Source organism: Vulpes vulpes, chromosome 2 (genome assembly GCF_048418805.1).
Source record: "Vulpes vulpes isolate BD-2025 chromosome 2, VulVul3, whole genome shotgun sequence".
NCBI lineage: Eukaryota > Metazoa > Chordata > Mammalia > Carnivora > Canidae > Vulpes > Vulpes vulpes.
In genome coordinates, this window is record NC_132781.1 from 78,887,772 (window position 1) to 78,910,504 (window position 22,733).

Sequence of the window (22,733 nt, forward strand, 5' to 3'; positions counted from 1 at the left end):
TGGAGCTCTGCAAAATCCCCAAATGTAGGAGTGCTTCCTTACTTCTTGTACCATCAACCCCAAGCCCACAGCATCAGTACTGGAATTGATAGAAAGATCTCAGAGTGGCCCGCAATCACTCTTAAAGCATATTATCACAAACTTCACAACTGGTGAACTCCTATGGATACCACAACCTGACCTACCAACCTACTTTTGACATTATTTTTTTTCCCAGCAAACCAGCTTCATTCAACGTAGGCTTTAATCATGTATTTCAGATACTCTTACTCATCTTACTGAAAATCAAGAGTGCAATTTTGAAAAAAAACAAACAAACAAATAGACCTCCATTGACAAGGCAACTCTTCCACTTCCTTTCTACTGTTTTGATTATCACTTGCGAGATTTATCTTATTCTCGTTTTGTTTAAATTTGGAAACTGGAATGTTGAAGAGCAGCTGATAAAGCACGTATTCCAGACATTAAAAGTTTTAGCTTAGTATCAACTCATCAGGAAAAGAAAAAGCTAACAGATTTTCATTTTTCACAAAAATATGGCAATAAGAATGCATTTGCAGTTACAAAACAGGTCAAGGTCATTTGTGGCGCTCATTAAATCTGCCACTCCTGTGAAAAAGGCTGAAAGCGCTGCCTACATTTTGCAAATAGAAAAAAAAAGTAACAGGTTTCATCTTGCTCCGGGTATAATAGCAAAGCCTGTGGTAGAGCCAGAAATAGAACCTGAAAGTGTTCATGTTCCTTTTTGATATAGAACAGGACCCAATTCAAGCAGTCTCATTAAAATTGTGCTACAGAAGAAGCAGGTCTACCATTTTCCTTAATAGAATTAAATAGTTCATTTGGCTGCCCTTTCAACTAGATACCTTATGCTAATTCATTTAACTGACCAACCAAATATCATTTATACAATAATTTCATAGAACACATTGGATGCTAAGCATAATAGGTAGCCTGCAATTCTTTGCAAGAATTCTTTTACGAAAAAAGCAATATTTAAAAATCCAATACAATCAAACCATTATAGGATAGCAAGCACTGTTGCTTAGGGTCGGCTGGTCAACATGCAACTTCTAAGCCGGCTGCCTTAATGTAATTCTGGATTTTAAAGGGTTCTAAATTCAATCCCACAGTCGCTGGTAAGGAAAAGCACCTTCAAAGTTTCAGAAATTGAGAATTCCGTGCTGCCATCCTGTGTCCACCCTCTGGCCACTGCAGCTAGGATTTCGGTTTCCTCCTCGAAGTTTGTGCATTTATGTACAAGTGTTGGGATGGAGCTTGGGTCAGTGCTGATACCGTGTTTCAATGTGCTTAGAAACCCTAATACTTCCACCAGCTGTCTATACTACTAGACTGGGGATAGAATAGTTCTCACAAAATATTAGCACTATGTGGGGTCTGGGAGCAAAATGAGGAATTTCCTCGTGCCTACTGTACCCAGTGGGTAGCCTAAAGGATTCCGTGAGATCTTCTAGGCAGAGCAATGGATGCACAGAGCAGATAGTAAGTGTTCGAGAAAGGTTAGCACTTTCTATCTTTAACACACTGGCCTGACACACGGCAGCCCTGCAAACAGCAACGTTTGATTGATGTGCATTTATATAACATATTATCAACAAGCATCATCAATGGACATGTTTAAGGTGGTCTTCGGGGTCTGGCATGGCCAGGCGGCCACCAGCATCTCCTACCACACCCCCCACTGCAGCCCACATTACATCATGCCTTCTCCTGTGTCTCACTCCACCCCCCACCCTTTGGCTTTTTGTGCAGAAGTCAAGCAGACTTCCTGCATTTCCATGAAAGCACTGAGCTCCTTCCTAGAACACACACTCTGCACATGCACTCCCTTCCACGTGGAACTACACCCCAGGGTCTTCTCCTTTGTCCTATAAACTCATCTTCTGTTTTCTGCTTAATCAGAAAGCTGAGTCTTTGACCCCCATTGTAATGCTTGTGAAGTGCTGATTTTGCATTTTTGAGCTGATTCCTGTATTTGTGTCTGTTTCACCCATGAGAGTAAGGGTTCCAACAGGGCAAGGCCCACGTTTGGGGCTTTTTTTCTCACTATCTATATACCTCCAGGTCTACCACAGTGTTTGGCATATGTTAGGTTCTCAATACATATGGGTTCTATAAATGTATGAACATATGCCCATACAAAGCTATTGCTCCCAAGGACTGAGCATGTCTCTCTACTTTATTTTATAATCACTGTTCCCCTCACCCCTGGCCTTAACTCTACCATGAAGATACACATTTTTCACCAGGTTAAAATAGCTTGGGAAAAATAAAATGTAAATTTCAGCTTAAAAAGAGAGGGAAGGGGCACCTGGGGAGCTCAGTCAGTGAAGCAGCTGCCTTTGGCTCAGGTCATGACCTCAGGGTCCTGGGATGGAGCCCCACATCAGGTTCTCAGCTCAGCGGGGAGTCTGCTTCTCCTTCTCCCTCTGCCCCTCCCCCTGCTTGTGCTTTCTCTCTCTCTCTCTCCAATGAATAAATAAAATCTTTATTTTAAAAAGAAAGAGAGAAGGAAGAAAAGAGATATCAATGAAATAAACATAAAAATGGAGCAGTGAGCCAGCATTAGCAAGGGGCAGTATGAGCAGTGGTTAAACCACTATCGCAGGCCCATTCCATACTGGGGAGAGGGACCTGGGAGCTGAAGGATGTGAAGACCCCTATTCCATCCCCACCACAATTAGTCTTCTTCCTAAGTTTCCTTTCCTAGTGACTTCCACCTGGACAGGGCGCCCCAGGGCAACTGCCCTTGCCCCCTCATCCATCCTGGTCTCCTCTGCCTTAACAAATAGGGACCAAAATAGGACCCTAAAGCATTGCCTCTTTTCTTTTCTTTTCTTTCTTTTTTTTTTTTTTTGTTATACTCACAATTAAAAATTTATTACAGTGAAGGGACACAAAACACTATTGGCAAAGGGCGAAGCACGGTGGAGTACAGGGGAAAACAGATACAAGCATCCAAAAATCCTCTCCCAAGAATTCTTTAAAAAATGAAAGTACTCGTGTTTTTCTCCTTAGCATTTGCCACCCTAAGATACTGGTTATTCACGTCTTGATTTATCTTCTCCACTATAAGGTCAGACCAAGGCCTTTGTTTCATCCATTTGAGGATTAGAAAGGGGCATGGACATAGGAGGTGTTCAAGTGTGAATAGAAATGTGACATAGGAAAGGACGGCTCGGGATTCTTTTTAAAATTTTTGTTTTTAAAGATTTTACTTATTTATTCATGAGAGACAGAGACAGAGAGGCAGAGACGCAGGCGGAGGGAGAAGCAGGCCCCATGCAGGGAGCCGGACTTGGGCTAGACCCGGTCTGGGGGTCACGCCCTGGGCTCAACCACCGGCCCCCCGGGGTCCCCAGCCCGGGGTGTCCGGGGCCTGCAGGACCCAGAGCTCTGGCCCACGTGCTGAGCTGGGAGAGGTCCCCGAGGAGGGGAGGTGGCCCGAGAGAACCAGCTCCTCGCCCGGGGCGCTCGGGCTCCAGAGAAGATGCTCCGCTCCCGGGGACCAGGCTTCCCGCCCCACCAGATGCCTAAGGTCCGCGGCGCTGAGACTTTGGGCGCCAACGGCCGGGCCCGCCCCCTTCCGCCCCCTCCTTCCCACGGATTGGCTACTCTCCCCGCCCTCCCGCCTCCATTCTTCCCACGGATTGGCTTCTCTCCACGCCGCCACGCCCCCACCCTTCCCACGGATTGGCTTCTCTCCACGCCATTCCGCCCCCATCCTTCCCACGGATTGGCTTCTCTCCCCGCCGCCCCGCCTCCCTTCCCGCGGATTGGCTGCTCGCTCCACGGCCCGCCTTCCTCCCCTCCCCCTTCCCCGGGATTGGCTACCTTCCGGCCTCCTTAGCAGCGCCGCGCGCCGGGGGCCGCGGGAGTCCGGCCAGGTGAGCGGGGGTGAGCGAGGGGCGAGCGGGGTGAGCGGGGGGCGCGGGCGGCGGGAGGGGCGCGGGCGGCGGGAGGGCCTCGGGCCGCGTCCCCTCGAGCTTTGCCCGCCCCGAGCCCCGTGCTCCCGGCGGCCAGGACGGAGGGGTAGAGCAGCCCTCGGCGGCCCGGGGGGCGGGCGGCTCAGCCCGTCCCGGGGCCGCGCGAGGCACAGGCGCCGCGAGGGGCCGTCCGGAGGCCCCCGCCCCGCCCCCGCCGACCTTGCGCTCTGCTCCCCAGGCCGGCGACTCCGGAGGGCTCGGGGCGGCCCGGGTGTCGGACGCGAGCGGGGCCGCGGCGGCCGGAGCTCCCCGCGCAGGTAGGACCCCCCGCCCCCCCCCCGGGCGACCCCGGCCCGGAGCACGTGGCCGCCCGCCCCGCCCCCCCCGCAGCGCCCCGCGGGCCCCGGGCCCCCCTTTCCTGTGCCCTTCCAAGGCCCCGCGGTGCCCTGGGAGGCCAACACAGAAGGGGACAGCAAGGCTCCATGAAACCCAGGGACGAGCCCGCAGCGCTCCTCTTTGGATCCTGTCTGGAGTCACAGCCCGACCCGAGACGATTCCTTCCGCCGAGCACCGCGCACCTTTGGGGCTTTGTAAGCTCTTGTGCGTTCGAGCGGGAGGGCGAGCACGTGCTGGCGCCGCAGCGCGGGGGAGGGGCGGGAAGCGGCGCCGGCCCGGGCAGGACCCCCGGGCCCTGGGACCCTGGCCCCGCGGAAGGACGCCCGCCCCGGAGCACCCAGGCGCCCCCTCCTGTGATGGGATTCTAGTTGGGAGCACAGTGAGGAATGCGAACTTCCCCTCCTTAGATGATCCTTTCAGGGTTGCTGGTCTTTGAAGGGTGGGGAACACGGGGCGGGGGGGGGGGTGTGGAACGCAGGGCTCCTTCCTGCACACCTGTCTTTGGAGACAAACTGAAAATAAGGTACCTCAACAATTGTTTTCTGTTGGAAAGGTCATTCGGAAGTTTTTCCTTTTTTCCAGGTTGAAAGCTACAGGTAGCAACCGTGGAAGCTGGAATATTCTGATGCTGGTTATTTTTACTGACCTACAGCAACTCTGCGGCCTAAGGTACACACATGCTTCTGTGGGACCCAAGAAATTCAGGAAATGTCCCCCACCCCTGGCCCCTAGAGGAGTAAGTAAGCACCGCGGCCTCCAGCCCAAGTCAGTGCCAAGAATGCCCGCAGAGCACGCCCTTAACGGAAAGTTCCATATCCAATGAGGAACTAAGGGCTTGAGAAACTCCTCCATCCTCACTAGAAATCCCCTAGACCAGCCCATAAAAATCCAGCTGGAACCCACCTCGAGTCCAAGTCCCTGCTCCACTGTGACAGGTACACTTGGACCCAAGCTCGAGCTTGCTAATAAAGCCTCGTGTGCTTGCATCGGTGTTGGCTCCTTGGTGGTTTCTCAGATTCGCAGTCTTGGGCACACCACTTCCAAAGAGGTCAAGTATCCTTCCATAAGCTGTAGTGGTCACGTGTCCTGCGCACCCATCAGGGGCACTAGCAGCAGGGCCGCGCTGGTGGTGGCTAACAGGGCAGCATAGCAGGTGTTTCATTTTCTTGTCATTCAGTTCTGACAACTCTGTGAGGTCAGTATTGTTCTCTCAGTTTTACAGATGACGCAACAAGTAGGTTAGGGACTGGCTCAGGGCCCTGTCATATGTGTAGCCCTGAATTAGGATCCTCGTGTAACTTTCTGGCCATGTGACCTCTTGGAAAGTCCCTTCTCTTGGCATTTCACTTTCTAGTGGAACAGTAGAAATATTGAAACAGATGAGGCCAGTTTGGTCAGGGGAGACCACAGTAGAGCCATTGAGCATATAAGCTCTTCACAGTCTTTAATGGCATCGAACCTACAGGAGTTAACCCAAAATTTGGCACAAAGGGAGCATCTGTCAGCATGTGATGTTAGCTATTCTTGATGAATGAGCATTTTGAGCTGTGAAAGGGGATTTAAAGGATACAGTGGTGTTAGAATATGAAAATCTTGAAGGTGATGGGAGAAGTTTTCATGTGGAATGAAAGATAACACCAGTGTGGTGAGACGAACAGAGCATATAGTCTGTGCTAGTTCTCAGCCTGGCCAGCCCCGAATGTCTGCAAATGCCTCATTTTCCAGAAGTTTCAAATAAAGATAATTTCATATTAACCTTGGAGTCACTCTAACTGCTTATCTCATAACGCTGTCCGGCCTTTTACACTTGCATTGCACTTGCATCACACTGTAAAATCCAGCCTGGTAACTTTTTTTAGGTCATTGATTCTACGAATATGTTAGAAGGCTATCATTACTAGAGAGGAAGAGAAAGGAAGTGCACGTCGAGGCACTGAGTTGAGGGCGTAGAAGCTCCGATAGGGTTGGCCAGGGAGGACAGATGACCAGAGACCTGGAGATGCTGGGATCCTGTATGGACTTCGGTAAAGGCCATTGCAGGTGAGTGAAAACAAGTTAAAGGGCCTGGAGAGAGTGAAGTGTGCAAAGGTTTGGGGAAAAGCAAAGAGCTGCAGAGAAAGCTGTTAAGGGGAGGGAGAGTTGCAGGACAGCCTGTTTGCAGGGCCAAGGTGGATATTTTACTCTCAAAATGGCAACCTCAAGTCTGGTGTCTCTGGCTTCTGAATTCTGCAGCGTTTACCTAGGGACGCTCCCTAGCACCCGTATTCTTTCCTGCTCTTGCCCAAGTTTTCTGTGGCCACTATTATCCCTCCCCTCATGCCCCATAAGTGCTCTTGTTCTGGAATTCTGTAGCACTTAGAAGTCTGTTCTGTGGTTGCTTATGTACCTGCCTGGCTGCCCCTGCCCCGACTTAACTACAGTAAAGCCCGTCTTGCTTCCCACCATATTCCTGGGGCCCAGTCAAGCTGGCATGATACTGATGCTGGCATATTTCACTCGAGCCCTAAGCCCAGCATGACTAATACAAGGAGCAGTATCATTTATAATTAAGCCTAATATGGATAATTCTACTGGGTAAAATTTTTTTTTAATTTTTATTTATTTATGATAGTCACACAGAGAGAGAGAGAGGCAGAGACACAGGCAGAGGGAGAAGCAGGCTCCATGCACCGGGAGCCCGATGTGGGATTCGATCCCGGGTCTCCAGGATCGCGCCCTGGGCCAAAGGCAGGCGCTAAACCGCTGCGCCACCCAGGGATCCTACTGGGTAAAATTATATATGGCGTTCTCTGAGTGGCTTACAGCCATCTATTAGAAGCAACAGGATACTAATCCTTGGTTCAAACCCTTACCCTTCCATGTGATCGTAAGACAAGGTCTCAGCTTGGGTCTCTGAATGGATATTCCTCATCCATAAAGTTGAGTCCACATCATCATCTACCTGGTGAGGAGTAAGCACTCAGTAAAGGTCATTCGTTGGCAGTAACTATAGGATCCTTATAATATTGGATGGTCCTTGTAATATTAGGACATAATGACAATACTGGTATTTAGTATTTAGATCCTACAATGCTGGCTTTAATTTTCATTCAGTAACTAATAGAACATGTATCCTGGGCCAAGTACCACTCTAGGTAGTACAACCCCATCAGTAAACAAAATGGACAAAAATCCATGTATACAGTTGCAACGAGAATCCTAAAGCTTTAACAGGTTGCGGCAACTTCTGGCAGAACAAGGGATTGATAAAACCCTGCATCGACGGGTCCACTGGAAAGGGGCCAAGAGAACAGCTGTTCTAGCCAACTGTCTAAAAGTGGTGTAAAACCCCCAAGTGTTCGAGTCTGATGGAAGGCTGTAGCAAATCGTTTCCAAGAATAACCACGGGTGTCATAAGTGGCTCCATGGCATCGAGTCCTAGAGGTGGCCCCTTGCCCCTAGAAGAGTTAGTTACCTGGGCTGGTGAACAGGTGGAGACCCTGGTCTGCCATGGATCTTCCTCCCTCTCCCACTGTCAATCCTCAACCAGTACAACTTGATTTACACTTTGGCTTTCCAATTATTTTTTTTTTAAGATTTTATTTGTTTAATGACAGAGAGAGGCAAAGACAGAGGGAGAAGCAGGCTGCCTGTAGGGAGCCTGATATGGGACTCGATCCCGGGATCCCAGGATCACGTCCTGAGCCAAAGGCAAATGATCAACTGCTGAGCCATCCAGGTATCTCTGTTTATTTTTTTTGTAGAAAGGGTTTTGATGCTAAAAAGTTTGAAGTCCATTAAACTAAACACTAGCAGGTAAAAGATGGAAGCAGTCTTAGGTAGTAAAATGGGGGAAAACGAAGCCATTTTTCCCTAGGGGGCTTCAGGATTTAGAACTACAGACACTAGAGCTGCGCTGCCCAATAGGACAGTCGTCAGTCACCTGGGACTATTTTAAGTTTAAATCAAAACTGAATAAAATGAAAAGTTCAGCCTCTCAGTTGCATGGCCCTATTTCAAATGCTCAGTAGTCACATGTGGCAAGAAGCTCCCGTATGAGAGAACAGATAACATCTCCATTACTACAGAAAGTTTCATTGGCAGTACAGTCCGGCGGGTTCTATGGTGTTTTACGGAAGAGAAAAACCCTGGGTCTAGTAGCCTGAAGAATGCCTCCCAAATAGAGTTCGGTCCGAATTTCAAAGCTGTAAGTGTTACCTTATTTGGAGAAGGGTCTTTGCAGATGTGATTAGGTCAAGGTTCTTGAGATGGGAAGATTATCTGGGATAATCTCTGTTGAGCCCTAAATCTAATCACAAGTGCTTTAATTAATTATTTATTAAGTAGTCCCCACGGCCCGGCGTGAAGCCCAGTGCAGGGCTTGCATTCACAGCTGAGATGGAGACCCGAGCTGAGATTAAGAATCAGACACTCCACCATCTGAGCCACCCAGGTGCCCCCACAAGTGCCTTTACAAGAGGGAGGCAGGAGGTTCCGTGCTCAAAGGAGGAGGCCATGAGAAGGATGAGCCTTGAGAGAGTGCACTTGATTTGATCCCATGAAACTGAGTTTTGGCCTCCAAAATTGTGAGAGAATAAATTTCTGTTGTTTCAAGCCACCACGTTGGTAAGTAATTTTTTATAGCAGCCTAACAGCCTCTGGCAACTAATATAGATGGAAAGCTTCAGATCACAAACAGAGCTGGAGCTCGAACCCCACCACATTGCCTCCCACACTGCTTTTATTAGTGCCTTATGGGAGTGTGGGCAGGAGAAGAGCTTTTCTATTCATTAGCCAATTTTTTAAATATTCCAGAGATAAGGCAATGAAATTAAGCTTTATTTAGATAGAAATCATGAGAGATGTGAGCATGTGGCTAAAATATGGAGGACTAGCAAATACCTCCTAAAACAACACAGATGATCGAAACTAATATAAAATAATAATTTAGGGTTTATTGGGATGTCAATTTATGGTTTATGTATACTTTCTGTAAATCTCACACAGTGCAAAGCATCTCCAGAGATCAAGTTGTAAACATTGAATAACGAAAATAATTAGGACAAATTATAATTTTTGCCTTGTGGGCCATATGGCTTTGACCAGCAGGGTCCCAGAGGCAATACAGACCGTTACAGTGAGATGATTTTTCCATAACAACCTCAATTAGTTTTGGCTCATGTTCCACAAAACGTAAACCTGGATTTCTGGGAGTCTTTTAAAACAACAGCAAAAAACCTTAACAGTAGAACTCATAAAACTAGTCTGACACTGCCACAGGGGTGTGGACTTAAGTCCACACACTGTAATTTTGGTGTGTCTAAGTCGCAACATACCGATAGGGAACGATGACAGCATCCTACCGCAGATTGGAAAGGAAATGGCAAAAACAAGTTTCTGAATTAGACGTTCACACTTGATGAACTTAAAATTTTCTTCTTATGGGAAGGAACAGCACGCGATTCAACTAGCTCCTTAAACTAAAATGCAAATGTTGGTGGACAAAAACATCTCCAAGTGTTTTCTAGGTTTACCAAAATTGATGTGAAATCATTTTTCACCTATTTTGTATCTCAACTCTGACATGAATTACCAACGCTTCTTATTAGGGGCGGGGCGATGAGTGGGGCGGGGCTCGGCTGACCACGCCCGCTCCTGCGGTGGAGGGGCGGGGCTTGCAGGCCACGCCCACTCCTGCGGAGGAGGGGGGGCGATGAGTGGGCGGGGCTCGGCCGGCCCCCATCCTGCGCGCGGCGGGGGCGGGGCGGGGCGGGGGCGGTGCAGCCCGAGAACCCAGGCCCCGGCCGCGCCTCCCTCGGCCTCGGGCTCGGGGGTTCCAGGGTGGCAGCCGCCGAGGGACGCGTCCAGGCGCCGGAGGAGCCGGACCCTTGATCCCCCCGGGCCCAGTCCCGCACCCTCGGGCGACGCCGGAGAGGCTCCCCCAAACCGCGAGAAATCGGGAGGCGCGTGTGCCAGTGCGCGGTGGAGGCGGCCCTGAGCGCCCCGGCTCCTCGCGGGGAGGCTCGCGTCCCTTGGGCCTCTCTCCTGGCCCCGCTGCACCCCCTGGGCCTGGATCCCCGCCCCTGGGTGGCCCCACCCGCGCCCGCGGGGTCGGGAGGAGGCGCTGGGCTGCGGTGCTGGAGCTCGGGCAGCAGCCCTCACCGCTCAACGGTGGCTCTGCAGGGACAGGTGAGGCTCGGGTCCTACCCGTCCTGTCGTCCGCCTGCCCTCGGCCGCTGGCCCTGTGTCCCGCCCAGGCCTAGGCCGGGAGGTGGGAGGTGACTTTACCTGCGCCTCCAAGGAGGCGGGGCTGCAGGCTCCGCGCCGAATTCAGGTGCTTCCCTTACAGCTTCCTCATCCGAACGCCTTGTGTCTTGCTCTGCATAGTATGCAATGAGCATTGATATTTTTTGTTTTTATTTGTTGATTTATTTGTTGTTTTATTTTAAATAATTTAAAAAAGATTTTGTTTATTCATGAGAGACAGAGAGAGAGAGAGAGAGGCAGAGGGAGAAGCAGTCTCCATGCAGGGAGCCCGATGGGGGACTCGATCCTGGGTCTCCAGGATCACACCCCGGGCTGAAAGCAGGTGCTAAACCGCTGAGCCACCCAGGGATCCTCAATTTTAAATATTTTCATGTATTTATTCACGGAAGATGCACAGAGAGGCAGAGACATAGGCAGCCCACAGGGAGCCCGGTGCAGGACTCGATCCCAGGACCCGGGGATCAGGGCCTGAGCTGAGGGCACATGCTCAACCACTGAGCCACCCAGGCGTCCCTGTTTGTTTTGGAATAAATCATTGTCATCAAAACAGTCCCAATGAAGTAGCTACTGTTACTCAAATTTTCAAGTGAGGAAAGGAGGCCGGGAGGGATTTACTGACCTGCCCAAGTTCTGTCGGTTTGTTCTCTAAACATCAACTCCACTCGGTCCTTGTGACACAGCCCTCTCGCCTTCATAGTTGCTTGCCTGGATCACTTCTACAAAGGCCCCGTAGCTCCTTTCCTTGCTATCCTCGACAAAGTCAAGGATTAATGTTTCTAATGCAAATCTAATCATGTCTCTCAAATCCGTCTCTAAGTCTCTCAAATGTCAAATCCTTCTGTGGCCCCGTATTGCCTGTAGGTGTCCACACAAGCTGCTCTTTATGGAAATATTATGTCCCGGAGAAGTGCGTGAATTATAAACGCGTGGCCTGCTGAAATTTCACAAGTGGATCACACCAGCGGCCAGGTGGAGACACTGAGCAATAGCCAGCATCCCAAATGTTTCCTTCCCATCACTAACCACTTTCCCTCCCACCCCAGGGAGGTAGCCTTGGGTTTGCACATGATATAAATGGATCATTACGGCATATACTCTTTCATGTCTAGTTCCTTTAACTCACTGTTGTGTTCATTAGGTGCATCCATATGTTGACTACGTTTATAGTTTGTGAGGATGCTATATTGCATTCCACCGTGTAAATACGCCACAATTGATTTATCCAGTCAACTGTTGATACACATTGGAATAGTATGTATTTCAGACCTAAAAAATCTTTTTTCAAATTGAATTTATTTATTCAAGAGACACACAGAGAGAGGCAGAGACACAGGCAGAGGGAGAAGCAGGCTCCATGCAGGGAGCCCGATCCCTCTCGATCCCAGAACCCCAGGATCATGACCTGAGCCAAAGAAAGGCAGATGCTCAACCCCTGAGCCACCCAGGTGCCCCTGGACCTAAGAAAAATCTATGCCATGAACATTGTAATAGAGATCTTTTGATGAACATGATGAATGATGCATGCATTTCTCTTGGATATATACCTAGAAATAGAATTGTTGGGTCACAGGTTGTTCCATGTACAAATTTGGATATTTTATTTTATTTTTTTAAGATTTTATTTATTCATGAGAGACACAGAGAGAGAAAGAGAGGCAAAGACATAGGCAGGGAGAGAAGCAGCCTCCATGCCGGGAGCCCAACATGGGACTCGATCCTGGGACTCCAGGATCACGCCCTGGGCTGAAGGCAGGTGCTAAGAGCCACCCAGGGATCCCAAATTTGGATATTTTAATGCAGTTTTCCAAAGTGCGCCAATTACATCCCTGTCGGCAAAATATGACAGTTCCGGTTGTTGCACGTTCTCATCAATACTTGGTACTTTCCATCTATTTTCATCTTGGCCATTTTGATGAGTGATAATCGTGCCTCGTGTGGTTTTAATTTGCAACCTCCCCGACGATGAACGAAGTTGAGCACCTTTTCACATGTTTATTAGTTGTTTAGAAATAACTTTATGGGGATCCCTGGGTGGCTCAGCGGTTTGGCACCTGCCTTTAGCCCAGGGCGTGATCCTGGAGTCCCGGGATCGAGTCCCACATCAGGCTCCCTGCATGGAGCCTGCTTCTCCCTCTGCCTGTGTCTCTGCCCTACCCCCACTCTCTTATCTCTCATGAATAAATAAATAAATTCTTTAAAAAAAAAAGAAATAGCTTTATGAAGCGTCTGTTAAAGTTTTGCCCACTTTTGTGAGCTGAGTGTCTTTTCCATTTGTATTTTTTCCAAAATTTGATTATAATAACTTTCAAATATTTAGCAAAGTTTTTTTAAGATTTTTTTTTTTATTTGAGAGAGAGAAGGGGCAGAGGGGGAGAGAGAGGGAGAAAGAATCTGAAGCAGACTCCACAATGAATGAGGAGCCTGACATGGGGCTCTTCCCGGGGTTCCATCCCACGACCATGAGCTCATGACCTCAGCTGAAACCAGGAGGTGGATGCTTACTCCACTGAGCCACCCAGGTGCCCCAAATATTTGGCAAAGTTCAAAGAATTTTACAGCAAACACACTGCAAACCTACCATATAGATTCCATGAATAACAGTTTATAAAACTTGCTTGTTACATTTCCAACCTTCCCTTTATCTATTCTAATATTGTTGCATTTCAAAGTAAATTGCAGCTGGTGATACAAATCCCATAAGTAATTTAGCCTGTATATCACTGACTAAAATTCAATGTCTAAGATTTCTTTTGATGTACAATTTCAAAGATATTAAGTCCACAAATCTTCATTGTACATCTGCTGAGTTTTGAGCACGTGAGTCTTGAGTTCCATTCCTCCTCCCAGTCAGTCTTCTGGGGGCAACCCCCATTCTGATTTGTTCTCCTCTGTCTAGCTTCACGTGTTTCAAAATTTCGTATTCCTGGAGTTGTACAGTATGTTCCCTTTTGTGTAAGCCTCAGCATACTGGATTTCTGAGTCTATGTTTTTGCATGTGTCAGCAATCTACTCCTTTTATTGCTGAGTCATATTCCACGGGACAAATATGCCACAGTCTTTATGGACTAAAAGAGGGATTTCTATGCACATCCTTTGTCAGGTCTGTATGTTGGCAAATATCTTCTCCCATTCTAGGTTTCTTTTCATTCTTTTAATGAATGAGGTCTGATTTTTTTTGTTTTGCAGGGGAGTGGGGAGTTCTTGATTTTAATATTCCAGTTTTGTCAATTTTTATGGTGAGTGTTTCCGATTTAAGGTGTCTCTGCTTACTCTAGGTTATTAAGATTGCTCTTCTGTTTTCCTCTAAAAGTTGTACTATTTTAATTTGCCCCTTTAGAACAGTATTCCTTTTGGAATTGTTGTAAATGATGGGATATAGAAGTAGACCCAGATGCCTCTTTTTTTTCCCCCATGGGGATATCCAATTAATCCAATACATTAATTTAAAGGATCATTTCCCCATTTGCAGTTGTCATAAATCAGGTGGCCTTATATGTGTAGACCTAATTCCCACCTCTGTATGGTTTTGTCTGTCGTTGCATCAATACCTCATAGTCTTCATTACTGTTTGTTTTATGATAATCCTTGGTAGTACATCACTGAACTGAATTTTTAATTTCATTGAATTTGGATCTAAATAGGCATGTAGCTAGTGACCACTAAGATAGCACAGATACAGAACATTTCCATCCTCACAGAACGTTCTGAGGCCAATACCGGATAAGATACTTCCTATCATAGCTACAGGCCATCTTGAGCTTATTCCAGGGTGCCCTTCAAAAATATCTGCGTAAAATCTCATTTTAGAAATTCAAACACGTCTTCCCACACCTAGGTAAGACACCCAGTTCTTTTGACCTCGTGCTTTTAGCAATGAAAATATTATTTCAGGTGTGGAAGAGCCTAATGCTTTGGGGGACATTTCCTATGATCAGACACCATAAAATATGTAGTCGCAAATCGTATGTAAAGATTCCTGCTGTAATACCATTACATGGAGCTTATTATCTGTCCTGGTCCAAGTTTAAACTTAATTCTCTTTTAGAGGTCCTTTCTGGGCTGTGACTAGCTGTGTTTGAGAGAGTTTGCCCTCAGTCCTGAGATCATAAGGCTGAGTCAGCTCTGTCTCCTGTAAGGAATGCATTAAACCATTTTGTCCTGTCGATTCCATCAGAGACCTTGAAATCTTGTGCCATAAAACGACACATATGATACAAATGATACATATTATTATGTACTTCAGGTGTCACTTTTTACATTCGGTGTGCGTATTTCTCCCTACCATGCTTGAATTTGATGACTGTTTCTTTTCTTTTCTTTTCTTTTTCTTTTTCTTTTTTTTTTTTGACTGTTTCTTTTCTAATGTCTTGTGGTTTATAGACCCTGATGGCTATCTTAATTTATCATCAATTTCCAGGCTTGAGGATAGCACAGGGCTTTAGCGGTGATCTAAATTTCCACTAGGGCAACAGGTATTTATTGAGCACCCACTCTGCGAGATGCTGTGAGCGGGGCCCTGGAGACAACCCTAGGACAAATCACAGATAATACTTACTACCATTGAGCATCTACCGTAGCCCACACACTCGCACTTGTTATTTTTAATGATCGTAACGACACTACGAGGTAAATATTGTTATCTTATTTTTCAAGTGATAAAGCTAAAGGTTTTTTTTGGGGGGGGGTCAAATTTCTGCAGCTAATATATGCATCCTGAAATCCCTTATTCTTCCTGAAGTCCTTCTAGAACGATCGGAGAGAGAAACAACCTTCCCTCTCTCTGTCCTCATTCCATAGCCAGGCTTTTCTCTGACCCAGGGTCTGGGAAGGAGGCATTGCTAACAAGTGGCCAGTGCCCTCTTTAGGAGTACAACTCTCCAAGGATCACCTCAGAACCAGAATCTGTTAGCACCTCCAGAGCAAACATCAATGTGGAAGAAGGACCTGCCAGGATGGGTCCTTTAAGGAGACTCTGAATGTGAATGTGGTGGCTGGGTGTCTAGTGTTATCTTGGACCATAAGGATAAGAACCACCTAGGTGTTATGGGCTGAATTCCGTCCACCCTCTGCACCCCACCCCCCAAATTTAGATGATGAAGTCCTAACTTCCAGTATCTTAGAGTGTGACCTTATCTGGAATGTGATCTTATAGGGTCACTGCGGAAGTAAATTGGTTAGGATGAGGGCATACTGAAGTCAGGAAGCCCCTAATCTAATAGGACTGGTGTCCTTATAAAAAGGGCCAATTCAGACACAGATACACACACACACACACACAGAGAGAGAGAGAGAGAGAGAGAATACCGTATGAGCATGAAGGGGAAGGCAGAGATGTTTCTACAAACCAAGCAATGCCAAAGATTTCTAGACACCTACCAGAAGCTGTGGGAGAGGCCTGGAACAGGTTCAGCCTTACAGTCCTTGGAAGAAACCAACCCTGTCAACTCCTTCATCTTGGGTGTCTGGCCACCAGGACTGTGAGACGATACATTTCTGTTGTTGAAGCCACCCAGTCTGTAGTACTTTGTCATGACGGCGGAAGCAAGTGAATATACCAGAGATGGCAAAGAAATGAGGTGGCAGGAGTCTGCACCCCCGGGGGCTTTATGGAGCACGACTTCCCCTTCAGCCTCGGTGCTGATATAGAAAAAACGTCTGCCCTGTTTTAGACACTCGTACTGGCCCTTTGTCACGTGCATTCAAACCCATCCCAGTTGACACTCAGGATAAAGCCCAAACTCCTTATCATGACATACTCTACCCATCAAGATTTGGCCCCTGCCTTTTTTTTTTTCTTCTGCCTTGCCCCCTCTGAGCCCACATACTTCAGTCATATGGCGCTACCTCCCCCCGCCCCCCCGACCCCTCTCATAACCTCCTTCCTCTGAGCATGCCTCTCCCTCTCCTGATAATATCTTTCCTACCCCTTTCTCTCTGCCTGTGCTCTTTCTTCTCCTTGGCTTGGCCGTCTCTTGAGTCTACATCCTCCAGAGTTCCTTCCCAGACCTCACTAGGAGCAGTTTCTGATCTCATGCTCCTGGTGCTTCCTGCTATCACGATGCATATCCATTATGTTGTAGATTGTGAACTACTTTTTTGGAGTCCATCATAAATATACTAATTAAATCTTTCCTCAGTGGTGAAGAATCATTGGGAATTGTCCTCATTCTATTGATGAGATGATGTGTTCCAAATCTCTAGGATACATTTTTTTAAAGGTAATATTTTAAATATTTTATTTTAAAAAATTATTTAATATTAAAAAAATAAACCCAATGCTATTATTACATCTAGGACACATTTTTATGTAGGTTGTTTTCTTTTGAAGAGTAGCTCAACAGTATACTCAAGATGGCTGCGAAATGAAGCATCTCCTTTTGACCTTTCTTTTCTCTTTTAGTCATGAGTACCTTTAAAAATCTTTTTTTTTTTAATATTTTATTTATTTATTCATGAGACACACACACAGAGAGAGGCAGAGACACAGGCAGAAGGAGAAGCAGGCTCCATGCAGGGAGCCCAATATGGGATGCTACCCCGGGTCTCCAGGATCAGGCCCTGGGCTGAAGGCGGTGCTAACCTGCTGAGCCACCTGGGCCACCCTGGTATTGGCTTTTAGATGTCTTCTAAAGAGTGTGGTCCATAGAACCTCCTGTGAAGGAGGTTCATATCGTCCAATATGGTAGCCACTAGCCACATGATTACTTAAATTCAAATTTTGTTCCATTCAAAATGCAGTTCCTCAGTATGGTAGCTTGAATAATGGCTTCCAAATATATCCACATCCTGGGGAGCCCCGGTGGTGCAGCAGTTTAGCGCCGCCTGCAGCCTGGGGTGTGATCCTGGAGACCCGGGATGGAGTCCCATGTCAGGCTCCCTTCTCCCTCTGCCTGTGTCTCTGGTCTCTCTCTGTGTGTCTCTATGCATAAATAAATAAAATCTTATAAAATTAAAATAAATAAATAAATAAAACAAAAATTAAAAAAAAAAACAACAAGTATATCCACATCCTACTCTCCAGAACATGTGAATGTTAACTTATATTGCAGATGTGATTAAACTAAAGATCTCAAGATGGAGAGATTATCTGGACTATCTGAGTGGACCGTAAATATAATTACAAGTGTCCTTAGAAGAGGGAGACCCAGACTGACTGGAGAGCAGAACAGAAGAAAGCAGGGCTACAGCTGAGGCTACGCTGCTGGCTCTGAAGAGGAGAAGGGATGCATGGAATGAACCTCTGGAAGTGGGAAAAGGCAAAGAGACGGGTCGTTCCCTAGAGCCTACAAAAGGAGCGTGGGCCTGCAGACACCTTCACATCATCCCAGTGAGACTGATTTCAAACTAAGACAAAAAACCTGTGCTTTTTGAAGCCATCAAATTTGTGGTCATTTGTGACAAGGGTCATGGGAAACTCGGACACACAGTAGCACTGGCCGCGTTTTGGGAGCACACTTCTAGACAATGTAGTTCTAGAATCCTCTGCTTGGGAGAGCAAGTAAGTACATGTGACAGATCTCCTAGACTCTACATCTTTCAAAATCTAGAAAAATTCTAAATACGAGTAATTTGCTGCTTGTATCCAATATGAATGTATAATATAAATCTTGTGCATGGGAAAACCAAGCCAGGAAAGCTTTCTTATCTTCTGCTCAAGCAGGTAATCACAACTACTGCAGCTACTGTAACTCAGCCTTTGTCCGGTATTGTGATCCATTTCTTGCAGTTGAGACAGTTTTTAAATGGCCCCATTTACCTCATGAGAATTGATGCCAGAGATGCTTCCAGTCAGTTTATCTTCCTCTTTGGAGCACAAAAAGCATTATCAAGTCAGATACAAATTATTATTATTACTTTTAAAGATTTTATTTATTTATTTATTTATTTATTTATTTATTTATTTATTCATGAGAGACACACAGAGAGAGGCCGAGACACAGGCAGAGGGAGAAGCAGGCTCCCTGCGGGGAGCCCGATGCGGGACTCGATCCCAGGACCCCGGGATCACGCTCTGAGCCGAAGGCAGATGCTCAACCGCTGAGCCACCCAGGTGTCCCAAGTCAGATACAAATCACACCTCTCTTGATAAATGTCTCACTTAGTAACAATGGTGATTTTGATGTCTTGGGTTTGCTTGGTGTGTCCACGTGCAGTCCAGCAGAAGCCCATCAGAGGTGCCAGAGTGAATGAGACACAGCTCTGATCTTAGACAATAGGCTTCCCAGCGCTGTGCTGCCTCTGGCAGCTTCGGGCCTCTACCTGTCTGCACAGGTGGGAAGGTTCTATGACGGCCGATCGTTAGGGAAGGAAAAGAGCAACCTTCTTTGAGAATGGTGTGGGGGGAAAAGCCACTACCAGACAAACTCTACTGAAGCAATTACAAAACCACCCTGTACTATATCCTTTCACATGAACACCCTAAACCTAGTTGGAGAAAGCAGTTCACAGGAGTTCATACCCTGGCAAGTGTTTTTGTTTGAATTATCTTATTGTTGGAAGGCATACATAACACAAAATTTCACCATTTTTACCATTTTCAGTATGCAATTTAGTAGCATTAGTAACCCTCATGTCAGCAAGACCCATTTCCAGAGATTTCTCATCTTCCCAAACTGAAACTCTGTACCTGTGAAACAGTAGCTCCCCATCCACCTTCCTTCCAGCCTCTGGTAACCTCCATTCTACTTTCTGTCTCTATGAATTAGACTGTTCTAGGAACTTCATACAGGTAGTAACATGCAGTATTTCTCCTTTTGTGTCTGGTATCAGCCACTCAGCATGATATTCTGCAGGTCCATGCCCGCTGTAGCATCTAACAGCATGCATGGACCTGCAAAACATCAGGCTGAAGCATCTAACAGACTTTCATTCCTTTTTAAGGCTCAATAATATTCCATGGTGTGTACATGCCACATTTTCTTCAACCATTCACATCCATCAATGGGTGCTGGGTTGTTTCCATCTATTCACTACTGTGAATAATACTGCTATGGAAGTCGGTGTGCACACTGGCGTATTTTATTTATTTTTATTTTTTTAATATTTTATTTATTTATTCATGAGAGACACAGAGAGAGAGGGAGAACATATGAGAGACACAGGCAGAGGGAGAAGCAGGCTCCATGCAGGGAGCCCGACATGGGACTCGACCCTGGGTCTCCAGGATCACGCCCTGGGCTAAAGGTGGCGCTACACCACTAAGCCACCGGGGCTGCCCACACTGGTGTATTTTAATAGCAGCCTACATAAGCCTAATAATCAGAATTTGCACAGTGGGAGGAAAAGGTTTAAAGTCTCCCCCAGATTAGTGGTTATATAACTTAGCCGTACATTAGAATCCCTGAGGTTCTTTTAAAAATTCCCAGTGCCCATACTGCACCCCAGACTAATTATATCAGGTTATCTGGGAATGGAACCCAGGAATCTGTATCTTTTGAAAATTTTAGCAGTTGATTCCAATGTGCAGCCACGCTTGAGAACCAGTGCCCTGAACAGTTCACTAGTAAACACGGCTTCATCTAAAGCTCGTTTCCTTTCCATACAATCTCTAAATCACACTCAGGTTTCCTCTACCTTCAAACCCCCACTTAGCTGAATTAAAGTCATTTTTATATTTTCAAGATCTGCTAAGCCAAAGTATTGCATTTATAATTCAAGCTTGAGTGGGAGGGAAATCTTAGATCTACCTATTATTATTAAGGGAATGTTTGCTCCTATTGGAGACAAGATGAATTATTCAAGTATGTTTAAAAAAAAAAACAAAAAAACCTTTTTATGCAATTTGATCCATAATGGAACTCTTTAACTTCAGGCCTAAAGATTTATTCCCACCGACACAATGATTTGATATTGCTTTGGAAATTCCGTGTTAATGTCTTTAAACACAGAGAGAGGAAAGCACCATTATTCGCAGTGATGCAAGTGATATTCCTAGAAAATCCAAAGGAATTAGCTTAAAAATATCCTGGAGATCTAAAAATAGCCTAATCGGAATAAAAATAGATAAAAAGTCAATAAGATCCTTGGACAACCAGTCCTAACCAGCTGAAAAATAAGAGATCTAATTTTTAGCAGTCACAAAGATATAAAATACTTAAAACAACAAAAGATGCGGCGTGTATTTATTTGTGTGGTTACAAACCATATTGGGTAGTACTTGAGAGATTGGCCTGTAGAGGAGGCTGCCCCGTGCTAATCCTGGCTTCCACCCTTAGTAGCTGTAGGAATTGGGAAGTTATTTAACTCTCTGTGTGTTAGTTCTTCCATCTGTAACACTGGATAATAATAGCGCCTACCTCACAGAGTTGAGAAAATGACAGGAGTTAAAAATGTAAAGTGCTTAAAACAGTCCCTGCTACATAGGAAGTATCATTTCAGTGCTAGCTTTTGACTTTATTACCAAAAGTCTTTTGAAAGAGGAATTGCATAGATGGAGAGCTATAGCAATATTCTTAAATAGAGTGAGTTTACAGGCATAAAGGATGGAGGCAGATGGAATAAACGCTGGATGACTGGGTATATAAGAAAGAAGTTCTGAAACCTTATACTAAATATTTTTATGTCTGTTTTCTCTATTTAATTGATAATGGCATACCTGTGTATAAGTTATGCAATCTTTAAGTTTTCCTGCAATGCCAATTAAATATACAGAAATGCTAAATGTAAAGTGTTTTTACAATTCATATGGAAAAACAAATGGATTAGAATACAAAAGAATATCCAAAAGAGGAGAGGAGGGCTGTTAGTAGCTTTGACAACCTATTCCGGAGCAATTTCAGAATAGTAGTGGAATAGGAGAATTCCCCGTTAGTGAATAATTATCCAGAAAGAGACACAACTCGAATTTTTTTTTAAAAGATTTATTTATTTATTTATGATAGACATAGAGAGAGAGAGAGAGGCAGAGACACAGGCAGAGGGAGAAACAGGTTCCATGCCGGGATCCCGACGCGGGACTCGATCCCGGGACTCCAGGATCGCGCCCTGGGCCAAAGGCAGGTGCTAAACCGCTGAGCCACCCAGGGATCCCCCTCGAATTTTAAAAAGAAATAGAACTTGGCTTTTTAAGATTTTTCTAAGTTAAAAAGATTTAAAAAAAAAAACCCTAATGAATGTATTTTGATTATTGATCAGAAATTTGAAAAATAAATAGTCCATAGATAAATTAAATAGAAAAGCTTAAATTCACTGAGAATTATTAGCAAACAATTTTTGAAACACATCTGTGGAATAAAAGTCCATTTCTCTCTGCTCTGAAGAACTCCATAGAAAAGGACTGGAACGTCTGACCATATAGCACAACTTTAAAGATCTGCAAAATGGGTACACCTGGGTGGTTCAGTCAGGGAAGCATCTGAATTTTGACTGTGGCTCAGGTCATGATCTCAGAATCCTGGGTTGGAGCCCCGTATTGGGCTCTATGCTGGGTGTGAATCCTGCTTGGGATTCTCCCTCTCTCCCTTGGTCCCTCCCCCTGCCCCCTCACCTACACTCTCACTCTCTAAGAAAAAGAAAGAAAGAAAAAAAATCTGTAAAATAGAAAATGAAAACACCATAGTAGAACAGGAGCCTCAAAATTCAAGTAGGACACAAATCTATCACTTCTCTTTATCCGCACTTTTACTATACTATCCTGATGGCAAAATCTCTTACACTGACCTCTGAAGTAGCCCCTTCTCCAGCTGGTCTCTGCTTCCATCCTTTCCTTCCTAAAACAGCATTCTCTGCAAAACAGACTGAGTGATCCTTTTTTATTTATTTATTTTTAAATTTATTTATTCAGGAGAGACACAGAGAGAGAGAGAGAGGCAGAGACACAGGCAGAGGGAGAAGCAGGCTCCACGCAGGGAGCCCGACTTGGGATTCGATCTCCGTTCTCCAGGATCACACCCTGAGCCGGAGGCAGATGCTCAACCATTGAGCCACCCAAGTGCCCCAGAGTCATCCTTTTTTAAAGGATCATTGCTTTTTCAAGCATTTAAATAAAATTCACATCCCTAGTCAGACTTAAAGGGCACACGATCACTCACCTAGCACCCAGCTTCAGTGCCCAAACCGCTTCACCCAAACCTTTGTACCACCTGTTTCCTCCGCTAGAACACTCCTCCTGGCCCCCATTTCCCAAAGGCTGGGTCCTTTTTGCCC

At 46.0% G+C, this 22,733-nt stretch overlaps 1 long non-coding RNA gene and 1 other non-coding gene across 2 annotated transcripts; both read left to right on the forward strand.

Annotated features, from left to right (window-relative positions):
* The first annotated feature begins 3,841 nt into the window (after window positions 1-3,841).
* Window positions 3,842-6,098, forward strand: LOC140597893 (uncharacterized). Its single transcript, XR_011999894.1, has 3 exons — window positions 3,842-3,908; window positions 4,186-4,264; window positions 4,441-6,098. It is a non-coding gene; the product is annotated as an uncharacterized lncRNA (long non-coding RNA).
* LOC140598042 (small nucleolar RNA SNORA26) lies at window positions 4,368-4,488 on the forward strand. Its single transcript, XR_012000197.1, has one exon. It is a non-coding gene; the product is annotated as a small nucleolar RNA SNORA26 (small nucleolar RNA).
* Window positions 6,099-22,733: the final 16,635 nt, after the last annotated feature.